Genomic DNA, 17916 nt, shown 5'->3' on the forward strand with positions numbered 1-17916 from the left:
ATCAATTAGACTTTATTATCAGTTTAATTATTATTTTTATTCGCTCTAACTGATTTTCTTGTCTGCTCGAGATTCTTATCGACCTCTTTTGTCAATACCAAACAAAACGTTCATATCACAAGTACTGCCTAAATTACTCGCTTTTCTTTAATGTATACTGCCATTTATTGCTACCTTACGAATTATAAAACAGATGAATAAAAAAAAATAGCTGGAATACCTTTGTCTCGAGTGTAAAAAAAAAATATATTCAAAAACTCAATTTCAAATCAAATTTCAAAAATTAAAATTGCAGTTTTGTTAGGAATTATCTAACAAAACTATCTGCAAAGTTACAAGTCTTAATTTCTGATATCAAGCGAGAATTTTTGAGTCAAAGTTTTTGAGATAAAAAGTCAAATTTTGTTCATCAATTGAATTCGCGTTATTCGTTTCAATTCAAGTTAAATTGACAATTTATAAAGTTTTTAGACGTGATTTGGAACATACTAAGTGTTGAAAGCTTTACCTAAAATGTTCTCCATTTCAAAATCAATATTTTTTTTTGAAGGTCGACGAGCACAGCAGCAGAAACATGTATTTTTATTTATTTATTTATTTTTCTTTTAAACCAAATAATCACCATAAAATGTTTCTGTGTTGGAGTTTAAGTCTCAAAGTTAAATGGGTAAATTGTTCTACGATTGGGGGTATCAATGGTCGATGTCTAAGTGAAAGGAAGAAGATGAAGAACATAAAAGAAATACTGTATAAGTATAAAAATAAACAAGAGTAATCAGAAAAGCAGAAACAGTCAAATGGTTTGGGATGTAGGGGTGTGAGTGAAAGGTCTCGGGTTCAATCCAGAGGGAGGGCATCTATTTTTTTATGGGATTTCTTCTTGTGAGGTAGTCTTTTTACTAATGTTAATTATCATTATTATCATTATTATTATCTTTATTATTATTGTGATTATTATTATTATTGTTATTGAAAGAATTATAAATGTTATTAGTATAGTAATTATTATTATTATTATTAGTATTAATATCATAATCATAATTATAAAGTATTACAACCGTTATTATTAGTATTATTAATCGTATAAGTATAATTATTATTAATACTACTCTTATTGTTATGATTAAGATTAAAATTATCGTTATTATTGATATATTATCATTAATATTATTATTATTGTCTTTAGCAAAGTCATTAAAAGTATTGTGTTAAAAATTTTAGAATTATCATTTAAGCATTAATATTAGTACTATATCATGATTACTGAAATTTCTACTTAAACTAGTATTATGATTAAAATTAACCTTATTATTAAAAGTAATATGTTTATTAAAACTATCATTTTTGTCTTATCATTTATATTAAAAATTTTCATTTTTAAATTAATATTATTACTATTATTATTATTATCATTTTTTTTTATCATTATCAGGATTATTACGAATAGATATTTTTTTTTCTTTTACATATCACAATATTATTATTAGTAAAATGATATTAAATAGGTTACATGAACTAAGTATATTAAATTATCTATATCTATATCTATATAATACATAAATACAACAAGTATATTATTAATAATAAATATAAATTTTGCTAAATTACGATTTTATGTTTTAATAGATATAAAATTGATATAGGTTCGTGAATCCGAGGCCAACCCTGCATTGTTCAGTTGTTCAATATAGTCGTATGTATTTTTACTACAAAATACATTAGGTGAGTTTCATTTGCCCTTTTTATTCTTTACGTTTTTGGGCTGAGAATACATGCAAATGCTTTATTAACCGTTTTACAATATTTATATGCGTGAATTTCATTTGCTCCCTTTTACTCATTACATTTTTGGGCTGAGAATACATGCAATGTTTTAATAACTGTTTTACAATATTTATATGTGTGAGTTTTCATTACTCCCTTTTTATATATATTTTTGGGACTGAGAATACATGCGCTGCTTTTATAAATGTTTTACGATATAGACACAAGTAATCGAAACTACATTCTATGGTTGAATTATCGAAGTCGAATATGCCCCTTTTTATTAAGTCTGGTAATCTAAGAATTAGGGAACAGACACCCTAATTGACGCGAACTCTAAAGATAGATCTACGGGCCCAATAAGCCCCATCCAAAGTACCAGATGCTTTAGTACTTCAAAATTTATATCATGTCCGAAGGAGGATCCCGGAATGATGGGGATATTCTTATATGCATATTGTGAATGTCGGTTACCAGGTGTTCAATCCATATGAATGATTTTTGTCTCTATGCATGGGACGTATGTTTATGAGAAATGGAAATATGAAATCTTGTGGTATATTAAAATTATGAAATGATTACTTATGATAAACTAATGAACTCACCAACCTTTTGGTTGAAACTTGAAAGCATGTTTATTCTCAGGTATGCAAGAAATCTTCCGCTGTGCATTAGCTCATATTAGAGACATTACTTGGAGTCATTCATGACATATTTCAAATGACGTTGCATTCGAGTCATCGAGTTCATCAAGATTATTATTAAGTCAATTATAGATGGATATATTATGAAAGAGTATGCATGCCGTAAACTTTCGATGTAAATGAAAGTTTGTCTTTTAAAAACGAATGCAATGTTTGTAAAATGTATCATATAGAGGTCAAGTACCTCGCAATGAAATCAACTATTGTGAATCGTTTATAATGTATATGAACGCGTCTTTTCAGTATACGCTGTTAAAATTAATGATGATGACAAAGTGATGAATGACGGATCCATGGTTTGAGTATGTATCGGGTTAGCGAGAGATCTCGGGTTCGAGACTGGGCAGAAGCATTTTTTTTTTAGGAAAGCTTTTAAGGTAGTTTTAATTATTATTATTATTATTATTATTATTATTATTATTATTATTATTATTATTATTATTATTATTATTATTATTATTATTATTATTATTATTATTATTGTTGTTGTTGTTGTTGTTGTTATTATTATGATAATTGTTATTAATATCTAACATTTAGAAGTATAATTATTATTATCATTAATCTAATTAATAGTATTATCATTATTGTTATTATTAGTATTATCATTATCATTATTATAAGTATCATTATTATTAATATTATTCATATTATTAATATTATAACAAATAAAATTTAATTATATAAAAATATATTTAATACATATAACATAATTATATTAGTATTTTTATCTATCTAAAGTAAATAAAGTAAATATACATAACTAAATTATTAAGGAAACCTATAAATTATTAAATATAATTATATCACTAAGAATAATATATAAATTTGTTCGATTACAATTATATGTACTAATATATATATATATAAATGATATATGTTCGTGAATCCGAGGCCAACCCTGCATTGTTCAGTTCCGTCGTATGAATATTTTAACTACAAAATATTGTATTGTGAGTTTTATTTGCTCCCTTTTTAAATGCTTTTGCAATATATATTTTTGGGACTGAGAATACATGCGCTGCTTTTATAAATGTTTTACAAAATAGACACAAGTACTTAAAACTACATTATATGGTTGGATTATTAAACCGAATATCGCCCCTTCAAGTCTGGTAACCTAAGAATTAGAAAAATGGCCCCTAATTGACGCGAATCCTAAAGATAGATCTATTGGGCCTAACGAGCCCCATCCAGGGTATGGATGCTTTAGTACTTCGAGGTATTATTTAGTATATTAGCTGCACGCTGTATACCGGAGGATATTCTATATGCATCTTGTTAAGGTCGATTACCAGGTGTTCAATCCATATGATTGATTTTTATCTCTATGCAGTTTGCGAAATGCCTGATATGAGAATGATGTTTATGAAATATGAAAATCTTGTGGTCTATTAAAATGATGGATATGAATGTTTACGATAAACTAATGAACTCACCAACCTTTTGGTTGACACTTGAAAGCATGTTTATTCTCAGGTTTGAAAGAAATCTTCCGCTGTGCATTTTCTCATTTTAGAGATGTTACTTGGAGTCATTCATGACATATTTCAAAATACGTTGCATTCGAGTCGTTGAGTTCATCAAGATTATTATTAAGTCAATTATAGTTGGATATATTATGAAATGGTATGCATGCCGTCAGCTTTCGATGTAATGAAAGTTAGTCTTTCAAAAACGAATACAATATTTGTAAAATGTATCATATAGAGGTCAAGTACCTCGCGATGTAACCAAATGTAATGTATTCGTCCAGATGGATTAGGACGGGGCATTAGAGTTTATAAACCCTAAATCATAATTTCTAAACCCAAAACCCTAATTTCTGAACACAAATAGCTAAACCCTAATTATTAACCTATAATTTCTAAACCCTAAGTTTTAAACCCTAAAAAATATTCAGAGGCAAAACATTCATTGCAATATGTTATCATTTATTTCTTCAAGCATTTTCCCGCCAAAATAATAACATTTATCATTTAGTGTTGTTAGGACCCCGAAGTTGTATAGTGTTAATGTGAAACATGCTTAAATGAAGGTTCCTTAGAAGAGGGCTATATAAGGAACCTAAGTAGTCCTAATTAGATAGCCATTGTATTGTAACTGAGTTCTAGAAGCCGTGGAATGTAAATTGTACCGATTCTCTCTCATACAGAATCTCCTTCTTACTTACCGAATCTCATTCTATCTTATCATTTCTCTCAATCTCAACATGATCTGACCTATCATTTGGTATCAGAGCTTCCAGGGAGTGATTCTACATCACTATATCGATCCAGAGATTGTAGATTACAGAATCTGAATACTCTCGGTAGAATTGAATTAGATTCGGTATTATCGAATTTGATAATCAGACGTTCAGATTCTTGTGATAAGTTCAGCGAAGGTGTATTAGGTCTATTAGAAAGAGTTTCGATCATCATTATAGCTTTTTAACTTCAATTATGGAGAATCAAGTTAATTTTTAGAGTTCGTGGCTAAAACTCCCGGTATTGCTTAATTCAAGCTTGATTCTGGATTTTTGTGAAGATTTAAAGATTCAGTTGTGTTCGTGAGGTGTTAATTCACATTTCTGATGGTTCAATTTCTTCATTTCTTCAAGTTTTGAAGATTTGATCAACACTCGGTATCGTAACTGTCATACCGAGTCTGCTTCATTACTGGAAATTCATCTTAAGTGTTGCAGATTGTTGTGTGTTTGTGATTCTATCACATTCGGTTTGATTATACGCAGCTAATTGGTGTGGTTTGAGAAAGGATTCTGTTACATTTCTAAGTTTTAAACTTAGACTCGGTATTGTCAACTGCTACAGTTGACATTCGGTATCCTGAATCTTCGGTATCATTGATATTCTGTTTGTTACTAACTTGTTTTCTTGTGCAACAAGGTTACCGAATCTAATTCAAAGGAATTGGATTGTGTTTAAACATAATAGCTTACAGAATTTGACTACCGAGTCATTTACCGAACCTGAATCTCTGTTTCATTTTCTTTGGTTTTAAGTGTTCTGAGGCTTCAAGTTGTGTGGTTACCGAATTCATACCAAATCTGGGTGTATTACTTGTGATTCTTATCAGTTTCTGATACAGAATCTGGTTTACCGAATCTATACCGAATCTGCTACATTACCGAACCACTTACCGAGTCTGCTACAGTACCGAATCTTTACTGAATCTGTCATTCTTGTTAGATTTTGTACTGAACCTTGATCCTAGATTGTGTTTAATACCGAATCCATACCGAATCTACCTCAATTTAAGATGTCTACTCAAGATACTCTTATCATTGGATCAGATTCCCGACCTCCAGTGTTGTTTGATGGCAAGTACACTTAGTGGCTTCATCGTATCACTCAATACATAGACTATAAGGGTGAGAAAGCTAAACACATATGGGCTTCTTTGAGAGATGGTCCAGTTACAGAGTTTCATCCGGATACTGGTATGCCAATTCCAGTCTATAAACTTTCTGGTGATAAACGTGAAAGAGCTCAGGGTGACATAGAGGCTAAGAATATTGTCATGCAAGCTATCCCATATGAGTTATTTGAAAAAGTTGATAGCAACACTACTACAAAAGATATATGGGATGAGATCAAATGACAACAAGAAGGTTATGACATGTCAGACGTTACTAAATTGAATAAGGCTCTGGGATTGTATGAAGATTTCAAGCAGGAACCAGAAGAACTACTCAAGGATACCTAGCGTCGTTTCAATGGTGTTCTCAATGAGTTGAAAAGGTGTAAGATTGTAAAGGTGAATGCAGAAGTCAACATGAAATTCCTCAAAAAGCTCAATGTTGATTGGCTTCCCTATGGAACCATTGTTCGATCAACCAAAGAGATTGACAAGATGACAATTCATGAGCTTGTTGGAGTTCTTATGCATTATCAACCTGAAGTGTCTAAACTTCAAGAAGGAAGGAAAGAGGTGTCTCCAAGTGATCCTCTTGCTTTAATTGCCAAAAGGAAGAGCAAATCATCTACTTCTTCTAAAAGTTTATCCAAGAAAATTCTTGTTGAAGAATCTTCTGATTCTGATGACTTGAATCTTTCTGATATTGATGATTCTCATCTTGACTTAGTCAAAATGGCTGCCATGTTCACTAAAGCCTTGAACAAACACAAATTCAAAGGCAAATCAAGCAATCAACGCAAAAACTCATCTTCTTCCTCCTACTACAAGAAACCTGATCAATCCAAACAACAACGTGCTGATGATTCCAAGAAGGAAGATTCAATCTGTTTCAATTGTGGTAAAGCTGGGCATTACTCTCGAGAATGCAAGATGCCTAAGAAAAAGGATGCTGCTTACTACAAGAAGAAAATGTTGATGACAAAGATTGTGGAAACTGGAGGAGCGCTGAAACCGATTGATGATACTTGGTTTAACTGGACCGATGAATCAGATTCAGAGGTGGATCATGCAAATATTTGCAAAGTGACTAAGCTCATAAAGGCTAAAGAAGCGTTGGAGAATTCTGACTCAACATCTGACGATGATGAGGTACAATCAACTGAAATCTCACCTGATTTTATAAAAATGCAAAATGACTTGATGAAGAATCTGGTCTCAATGTCAAAAGAAGTCAAAGGCTTAAAATTTGAAAATAAGGTTTTAAAAGATAAAATCAAACTTTCTGAGACCAAACCATCTTCATCTAAATTACAATCGGAATTGCAAAAGTTGACCGTCCAACTCAGCTCCACGGAAACTGAGTTGGAAGATCTTAAAAAATCTATTCATCCGATTAAAGTCGAAAGGACAGATTATCGTCTAAAATCAGAACGACTTGCAGAAAAAGTTCAATTTTTAGAAAAAGATCTTTCGGATTTGAAAAACCAACATGAACCCACACTTTCAAAGATAAACAAGAAAATCATTCAATTGAAAAACACCATAATTGAAAAGAACACTGAAATTTCTTCGTTGTCAAAAGAGTCTTTTCAAATGAAAGCACAACTTGCTCGATATAAGGAGAAACTCTATCGAACAGAGCAATCCAAAGCTATCATGGATATGGAACTTTCAAAACAAACAATTTTCATGAATAGACCAAAAACGATTTATGGTGAAAAGTGGGGGTTGGGTTATGAAGATCCTAAAGTTTTAGACGATGCTTCCAAAAAGATTCCAGGATTATATCATTCTGATTACTTTCAAGCTGGTTTACCATCACATTTTGTGCATGCTTCTGATGCTGATTTTGATGATATTATTGTTAATCGCAAATCTAGAAAATACCATCAAATTAGCTTAATGTATGAGAAATATAATGCTAAAATGGGTAAATCAAATCCTGATTTCTTGAAGGAACTTGTTGAAACTGAAAAGAATGTGCACAGTGCTAATTATGTACCTACACGTAGATTGGTTTACATTCCTACACTCATGCTTGAAAAATACATTTTAATGCTTGAGAATGAAGTGTTTAACAAACCTAGTTCTAGCATTATTAACATAGATGAGGTGTTTGATGAACCCACTTTTGATGTGAAACCAATTCTACCTGCTTTACCTGCATGTTCTGATAATGTTTTCTGTGAAGACCTAGAACATGAACTAACTGTCTTCTTTAAGACAGAATCTCTAGGTCAAAATTCTTTAGATGAAAAAGTAGAACCTCATAATGAACCGATCATTGAACCTTTGATAGATTTTGAAAGTCAACTTGATCCTTTGCACGATTATTATTTGTATTTACCTACTGTACGTAATTTGAATCGTATAGTAGCTCAACTAGAATAGGAGAATATTGACTTGCAACTTAAGTGCCAATTATTAGAACAAATGCTTGCTTTGTGTGATAAATTGCCTTCATTGCCTAAGAAAGAATGTACTTATGCTTTTAAGGAGGGTGAAGTGATAGTTTCTGCTGAAGAATTATGTCTTGAGATTAAAAGCTTAAAATAAAAGATAATTCAACTGAAACAGGCTAACACACTAAAGCAATCGTCTAATGTTGCAACCAATGTGCTTGAATGTATTGGAGGGATTACTAAGAAGGGGAAGAGAACAACAACATCTAAGGATGTAAAACCCATTACTATTCTTAAAAATCCACTACGTTCTCAATTTGGAAATCGTGGTTCAAAAGTTATTTCTATAACTCAATATGTTGTCAAACAGGTTCATTCTTCTGATGGTTCTATGTCAACTAAAAAGATTCCTTTGATTCCAATGTCAAAAACTTCAAAAGCGAGTCTTTTAACGACATCAGTTAAGTCCACACAACACACAAGTCCTAAACCTGATTTAAGTGAGTATGATTCAAAAGAACGTAAAATCAAATTGGAAATTTTGCAAAATCAATCATCTCATGTGTCAACTGAAAAGTTTGGACGTCTAACTAACAGAGGTGTTTTTCGTGTCACAGGTTATAATCCAAACTTGACTTACAAATCTGTATGAGTTCCTAAGTCCATGACTAAGAATGTAGCAACCAAACCAACGCAATCTGCTAGTCGGCCTAGGAAATCATCACATGTTTTTCGATTTTCGTCTGTGAACAAAACATCTACTTAGAATAATTTGTGTGTTAAGACTTCTGATAATGATGTAAAACTTGATATTGCGTATGATGCTTCATGTAATGTGGTTTTAAATGATGCTTTGTTGTCTAAATTGCATGTTGCTTTACGTGATTATCTTGTTGCTGATTCAAAGTTTATTGTTGGTACTAACCGTAGAGGACCCAAGAAACTTTGGGTACCTAAACTCTAGGAAATTCACATTTACAGGGTTTCGACGTATGTGTTTGGTATATCGATTCCGGTTGTTCTCGACACATGACGGGCGATAAATCCTTGCTTGTCAACTTCATTGACAAATTCCTAGGAACGGTTACTTTTGGAAATGATGAGATTGCAGCGATAACGGGTTACGGAGATTATGTACAAAATGGCATAACAATCAAACGGGTTTCATATGTTGAGGGTTTGGGGTGCAGTTTATTTAGTGTGAGTCAATTTTGCGATGGAGATCTCAAAGTTCTGTTTGAACGTCGACAATGCTCGGTGCAATCCACTGAAGGAACTGATCTTCTTGTTGGAAAACGTTGTGCTTCGCTATATACTATTGACCTCAATGATGCACCATCACATGCAACCATGTGTTTGGCTACTCGTTCTACAAAATAAAATTCCTGGTTATGGAATCATCGGATGTCACATCTGAATTACAAGGGAATCAATCAACTAGTCTCTAAAGACTTAGTTGATGGTATTCCAACCTTTCAATATGATAAGCATCATGTGTGTCCATCATGTGCGATGGGTAAGCTGAAACGGACTAATCATCCGCCTAAGCAAAACCCAAGTACTTCATCGTCCTAGCAATTATTGCATATGGACTTATGTGGACCCATGCGTATTTCTAGCCTTGGTGGCAAGAAACATGTGCTTGTCATTGTCGATGACTATACCCGGTTTACATGGATTTTTCTTATGCGAACTAAATCAGAAACCCCTGCCATTATCATTGAGTTCATTAAAACGACTCAACGCTCTTTTAACAAACATGTTAAGAGCATTCGAACTGATAATGGGACGGAATTTAAGAATGACCCGCTTGATAGTTATTTGAAAGACCAAGGCATTGAACATCAGTTCTCTGCTGCTCGAACCCCCTAACAGAATGGAGTTGTCAAACGACGTAATCGTACGTTGTGCGAAGTAGCTCGAACGATGCTTGCTTACTCCAAACTACCTCCAAAAATGTGGGGGGAGGCCATCTCAACTGCATGCTATACCCAAAATCGTTGTATTATTAATAAATGTTTTGATAAAACTCCATATAAGTTACTATATGGTAGACGCCCGAATGTCAAATATTTCCGTACTTTTGGTTGTATATGATATGTGCTTAACGATTTTGATAGCCTTGGAAAGTTTGATCCTCATGGAGATCATGCCATATTTCTTGGTTATTCTTCGAACAAAGTTGCTTATCGTGTATATCACAAAAGGACAAAGACGATTAAAGAGAGCATAAATGTTAAGTTCGATGAATTTTTGGGAATGGCTTTTGAACAACTCAGTTCAAAACCCGATCCTAACCTGACTACTACTTCTTCCGCTCAAAACTCAATTTTCTTGAAGGAGGGTGTTCCTACATTTACAACAGAGGAACTGGATATCTTGTTTGATAGTCTTTATGCTCCTCAACGGAATTCAAATGTTCAAGCCGTACCAGTTACACCATCACAGTCAACTACTGTGGAGACTCACCAAAGTCTTTTTGATGAAGATACAACACCAACTGATTCACCTGTTGCTTTTTCATCCTCCCTCTCACCTCCTGTTACTGCTAATCTTGAACAAATTCAAGATTCATCAGTTGATACAACTCCAGCTGTTTCTCCAAATTTTTACTTGCATCCATTAGATAGTGTTACATCAGATCAAGCGGATCAAGGCTTAACGTCAACAACGGTTGATGTTCCAATGGATACCACTGATGTACAACCTCTTCCACACAATCGATGGATTAAAGTCATCCAATAGATCTTATTATTGGTGATGCATCTGCTCCAGTCTCAACTCGAAGGGCTACTCGGAACATGTGTCTATACACTACCTTTCTTAGTAAGATTGAACCAACCACGGTTGCTCAAGCTTTACTGGATCCGAACTGGGTGGTTGCAATGCAAGAAGAGATCAATCAATTTGAACGGTTGAAAGTATGGCGATTAGTTCCAAGACCAACGGGTCAACGACCAATAGGAGTTAAGTGGATTTTTAAGAACAAGAAGGATTCTGATGGAATTGTGGTTCAAAATAAGGCACGTCTTGTAGCCAAGGGATATCGACTGAAAGAACCCATTCATATACATTATAAACGATTCACAATAGTTGATTACATCGCGAGGTATTTGACCTCTATATGATACATTTTACAAACATTGCATTCGTTTTTAAAAGACAAACTTTCTTTAAATCTAAAGTTGACGGCATGCATACCATTTCATAATACATCCAACTATAATTGACTTAATAATAATCTTGATGAACTCAATGAATCGAATGCAACATCTTTCGAAATATGCCATGAATGACTCCAAGTAATATCCTTAAAATGAGCTAATGCACAGCGGAAGATTTCTTTAATACCTGAGAATAAACATGCTTTAAAGTGTCAACCAAAAGGTTGGTGAGTTCATTAGTTTATCATAATCATTCATTTCCATCATTTTAATAGACCACAAGAATTTCATTTCCAGTTCTCATAAATATACGTCCCATGCATAGAGACAAAAATAATCATTCATATGGTGAACACCTGGTAATCGACATTAACAATATGCATATAAGAATATCCCCTATCATTCCGGGATCCTCCTTCGGACATGATATAAATTTCGAAGTACTAAAGCATCCGGTACTTTAGATGGGGTTTGTTAGGCCCAATAGATCTATCTTTAGGATTCGCGTCAATTAGGGTGTCTGTTCCCTAATTCTTAGATTACCAGACTTTAATAAAAAGGGGCATATTCGATTTCGATAATTCAACCATAGAATGTAGTTTCAATTACTTGTGTCTATTTCGTCAAACATGTGACCCCCCGTACATAACCATCGTGTACAGATCATCAAAAACAGGATCATTACATGGTCAAACACTATATGTTGTTTGAAAACCGATTTGCATTCATGAAAGATAACGTTTTACAAAAGATAAATAGGAACATTAACAGGAGTACATGATACTAAGGTCATTACGAAGCTATTGTTTTGAAAATAACATAAGTTGCGAATGCAAAGTAAAAGTTCCATGCTTGAGACATCTCTAAGTGATGCAGCGGAAGTCTAACACAGCAAGTCTGTAACAGCCAGTCTAATACCCCAGACATCAAGTTTATAACACCAAGACAGCAAGTTTAACAGCGGAAGCAACAACGTCTAAGCATCTGAGAAATACACGCTTAAAAGTCAACACGAATGTTGGTGAGCTATAGTTTGTTTGTAATCAGTAATGTAATACAGGCCACGAGATTTCAGTGCTTCAAACAAGCGTTTCAAATCAGTAATTCAAATAAGTATGATAAGGTATATGTATAACCGTGGGCACCCGGTAACTAGACTTAACGTTTATAACCCCCTGAAGGTACACCTGGCGAGTGCGTATGTTCTCGAAGTATTAAACACCCGTTAAATGCTAGCGCGACTAGCCCGAGTGGGGGATGTCAAACCCTATGGATCCATATCTAAGATTCGCGTTCACCGGTTCAAAAACCAATGACTAAACGTTACCGTGCTAAGGGGAATGTTTATGCCGTTGTATAACCCACACACATATAAAGTTTAAGTACTCGTGCCTAGTATGTAAAACGTAAAAAGCGCATGTATTCTCAGTCCCAAAATAATTAAAGTAAAAAGGGATGCTATAACTCAAAGTGATAAAAGCGGTAAAGTCGGTAATGAAAGTACGCAAGTAGTAAGTCGGTCCGAAAGGTCGTAAACCTAAATCAAGGGTTACTAGGTCAGTAGGTTGCCTTTATAAATTCTAACAGTGCATAAAATAAGTTTAAGTATCATCATCATCATCATTCATCATCATAAAAGCTAAGTAAGTTTGACAAGAATAGAGATCGAAACAATAGGCTGATTAGGTCAGCTGATACGACCTCTATGTAAATCGAAAAGAAGCATAGTCAGTGGCTATGGCTCCGTATAGGAGTCCCCTAACAGCTAACCAATTTTCAGAACCTAAATCATCTTCGTTTGACCGTGGTGACGGTTTAAGTGCGAGTAGGTCAGAAATTTCAGCACAACGTTAATAGGGTGTAGTGACTATCGGAGGGCCATAAATCCTAAACCGTAACTCGGATTAAGACGAGGCCTAAACGGAAAATCATCTACTCGAACTGAGCTAACTGAAAATCAACTTTACAGTAGCCCAGGTGGTTTGATCAGATACGAAAATCAGTGGACAAGTGCTCCGGTGGGGTTCTTGGTGCTTGATGCTCATCACGGTTCTCATCCTTGATGCTTGTAGCTTCAAGTGTACAACTCGTTGATGGTTTAGCATCACTTTTGACCAAGATTCACCATCAATACACAATATGTTACGACCAAGTAAGAACACAACTCATTCATGAGTCTTAGATGGATGATGAACCAAGGTTACATCATATCCTTAGTCTTAACACAATTTCAATTCACAATAACAACTAAAGCTACAAACTTTACATCATTTCAACAATTATAAGCACAATCCAAGTCAAAAGAGGTGATGGAACCCTACGCTAGAGAGCTTGTATCCATTTCACACAAGTTACAAGGTTGCAAAGCTAGAAAGCTTGAACCTTTAAGTGTTCTTGAAGATCTTGAAGCATAAAGCTTGGATCTTGAAGATATATGAAGATAACAAACACAAGTTTGAATCTTTTTAACAAAATAACAAGATCAAAGTAAAAAGAACTTAGATCTAACAAAAAGATATGAAGATTCAAGCTAGAAAGCTTGCATCTTGTTTGTTCTTGAAGATCTTGAAGCATAAAGCTTGGATCTTGAAGATGCATGAAGATTACAAACAAAAGTTTGAATCTTTATCACAAAATAGAAAGATTAAAGTATAAAAGAAGTAGATCTACAAAAGATATGAAGATTCAAGCTAGAAAGCTTGAATCTTCCATGTTCTTGAAAGATTCATGCTTGAATCAACAAGATATAAGTAAGATCAAAGCTAAAAGGAACTTTGATCTCCATATGATGATGATGATGACCATGAAATTAAGAGGAAAAGAAGAAGGAAAAGAAAACTTACAAGTATTACTAGAAAGGAAAGAAAGAAAGAACAATTGTGTGTGAAAATCAAATGAACAAGTGTGAGGTAAATGGCTAGTATTTATAGGCAAATGAAATGACAAGGATTGATGACATGGACAAGGCCATGGTGGCCTTGGTGGCCATAGGTTTTGGGTAGGGGGAGGGAGACACCACTTTGCTTTATGGATCATGGTTGTCTAAAGTGTGTACTAATGCTAGAATCCCATGTGACAAATAGATAATCCTTATCCATTATGCTAGTATGACTCATTAATTAATTAATTTATTATTTATTTATTATTATGGGCTACTAGTAATAATACTTGGGCTAATTAATTGGGTCACTAGCTAGAGTAGGGTGGGCTTGAGCCCAACAAGGTAGAAAGTCCAACAAGACTAACTATTAGGCTTTAGCAATTAAATAAGTAAAATTAAGCATCCAAAAGCCCAAGTAATTATTATTAGAAAATAATAATTAATATTTCGTAGTCCAAAAGTTCTGGTTCCGACAAAAGTCATACGTGCGCCCAGTTCGCGGTTTAATCGTAACGGCAAGTAACACTAACGGTTATAAAGCATCCAATGAACAAGTTAAGCATTCCACATACACTAAGGCACGTTTTAAGGTATATACGAATATAAAACACGTATATCAAGTTTTCGAAGCATAAATCAACGCAGTACGCACAAATACGCAGTTTCGCAAAAATACAAGGCATAAAAGCAAGTCGAAAAAGTCGGGTTGTTACATTACCCACCTGTTAATGGAAATTTCATCCCGAAATTTGAGGAGTGACTAAAAATGGTACCGTATTTAAATAAGAAGTAGTGTATCATAGTTCCGTGAGACTTGTGGGCTCAGAAGTGAGTTATTTACCTTGAAAGGTACTTGGGCGTATAAAAGTAAGAATAGGTATATGCCATTAATTAAGTCTCTTGTCCTAAGAGATCAAAAAATTGATTTCGTTTCTTGCTATCATGAATATGTCATCCGGATATATACCCACAAAAGGAAATATGATGTTTTCAGCCTTACAGCCATCTTCAGTAAGCTGGATGCGTAAAATGCATCATGAATGTTACCAACTCATCTAAAACATCGAGTGCTTATGTCGCCATACCAAGCTGACGGGTAGAATGGAAAACATGGTGATCACGACCATGCGATTTGGTGTCTGGATCGTGTTAGCCACGGATTTTACTAATCCCTAAATTTCAGAAGGAGACCATAGGTATAAAGAACCCGATATTTAAGAATGTTTCATTTCACTAAATGAATCGAAATTTTAGCTGAAAGCGACTAATCGGACTTATATGCAATGCAAGCCATAATTATTTATAGTGTCTTCAGGACGGTCTGAACTAACAATGAGGGATATCACCTTAGTTTACCATACTGCAGGTGAACTTATCCTTAGATGGAATGAAAGCACAGTTCCATAATGTTACTTCATCCTTTCAGTTACATGTTGAGGTTAGGGTTAACATTAACTAAGACAACATATAGTTGTAACCAACGAAGGAAGGAATGTGTAGAGTAACCATATCTGTGTTACAGACGTTTTAAGCAGTCCCTTCCAAGAGGATAACAAGATTCATAGATTCTTAAAGTATTTTATACTACATTTCCGAAAGAAAATCGCACGAAAGGTATAATCTTTGAACGAGAGTGAACTCTTCGAGCGGATTGATCCGAATTTATCCTTATACTTATGGAGATGCGCGGATGAGAAGATATGTGGACCCTTGGTCGTAAAGAACGGTTTACTCTAAGTGAAAAGAATCTCAAAAACGATTCCTTGTACTTCAACCTACTGATTCATAGAGATGATGTTGCGATTTAGTCGTGAAACATTGAGAATAGAAACCCACCTAGTGCCTTCCCTACAATAGGGTGACCACTAAATGTTCCTCAGAAAACTGATTTATCGGCCCGTGTTTTTGCCATGTTTAACCTTAAAAGGAACATTTTATGAGCGCAAAGACTTCCTAACAACTTTATAAATCTGCCATTCAAAGTGGCTCAAGAGTTTTTAACAAAGATCTTAATAGTAAGCTTCATCCCTAACGGAGGGCGAGAAGAAGTGTGATCCATACATGGTGTAGTCTAATACGAAAACCTTTAATAAAATCAACCAATGAAGTTTTGAAAACCTTTAAACGTTTGATGTAACAACATAAACGGAACGAAGTTCCTAGTAAATTTAGAAGTATGTACAACGTGTACCATTTTGCACAAAACTATTTGACTTAAGTTAGACAGCTCAATAAAGGAGCGATTTTTAAATAATTTGAAGGTATAACTTAGTATGTACTAACTAAAATAAGTAAAGGTAAATCTATACATATATGATTTTATAAATCGCATAAGTGTCAGAAAAGATTTTAGTACTTTCATTTGTCCATAAATCTCGTGAGGACCGCACAAATAAGCAACGTGTAAAATCAACGTGTAAAAATTTTGATAAACATAGTTTTTCGTATTTCAGAGGTTACGATTTGAAAAAGATTGAGTAAAAAATCCTTGAATCATCGGGTGACATGTCACCGGGTAATAAAAACTAATGAATTAAATGTAGTTTTGACAATTATCAGGACTTAAGTCTTTGGCCCAAAAATGTTCACGTGCGAAGTCGTTGCTAAAAAGTGACGTATGAAGGATAGAGCATGAGGATGAGAAGTTAATCGCTTCTTGTCTTTGCAAAATTGCCAAACAGGTTATGGCCAATTTTAAAGTCGGAGTACTGATGATGTTAATATCGCTAGACGAGAATATCTTGGAATAAGTCAGGACTTAGAGTTATATAAGAAATAACATCGCTCCAATGGGTGTGGCAAATAAGATCCCTAGGGTAACGCAATAATTTTGAATGGTTTAAGTGTTAGTGGATGCCCAAAGGCTCTGTATGACGTGGTAGTAAGTGCCTTCATCACGTACATACACACATGAATCTCTCAATTTCGACAGTTGTCTGTCTTCATGATGACTTGGATACGAATAAGCAACTAAAAATTTTATATAATGAGCAACAAAAATTTTATGAAATTGTTTAAGGTGACAATGTAAGAAAAGAAATGAAGTTCTTAGTAAACTAGGGTTACGTACAACCCGTACCATTCAAAGAAAAATATCTTTTGAACAAAAGATTTGATTTGTAAAAGTGAAAGTAAAATTTCATATGTATTTGCCAAAAATAAGTAATCATTTACTTTATTTTATATAACATATGTGATTTCAAAAATTTGCACGAATGACAAACAAAATAAATTTACTTTGATAAAACCTTAGGAGGATCACACAGTAAAATAGTGTGTGAAAAATTTTGGCAGCAAAAATTTTCATATTTCGGAGGTTACAAGTTGGAAAAAGATCGAGTAAAAGATTTTTTTGAAAATTTTGGGTGACATTTGGGCATCAATATCACGAGGTAATGAAAACTGTTGAATTTAACTGTGGTTGATGACTATTAGTAGGGCATAAGTCCTTTGACCAAAAATGCTTAAGTGTAAAGTTGTTGCTTATAAGTGAGATACGAAAGGGAGAGTATGAGGGTGAGAATTAACTACCCATTTATTTTGGAAATCTCGAACTGGTATGACTAATATCGACGTAAGAAGGGTGATGGTGTGATTATCACTAATTAAGAATTCTCTCGGAATAAGTTAGGATTCAGTGT

The sequence above is a fragment of the Rutidosis leptorrhynchoides genome, chromosome 4, assembly GCF_046630445.1.
Source record: "Rutidosis leptorrhynchoides isolate AG116_Rl617_1_P2 chromosome 4, CSIRO_AGI_Rlap_v1, whole genome shotgun sequence".
NCBI classification, from domain to species: domain Eukaryota; kingdom Viridiplantae; phylum Streptophyta; class Magnoliopsida; order Asterales; family Asteraceae; genus Rutidosis; species Rutidosis leptorrhynchoides.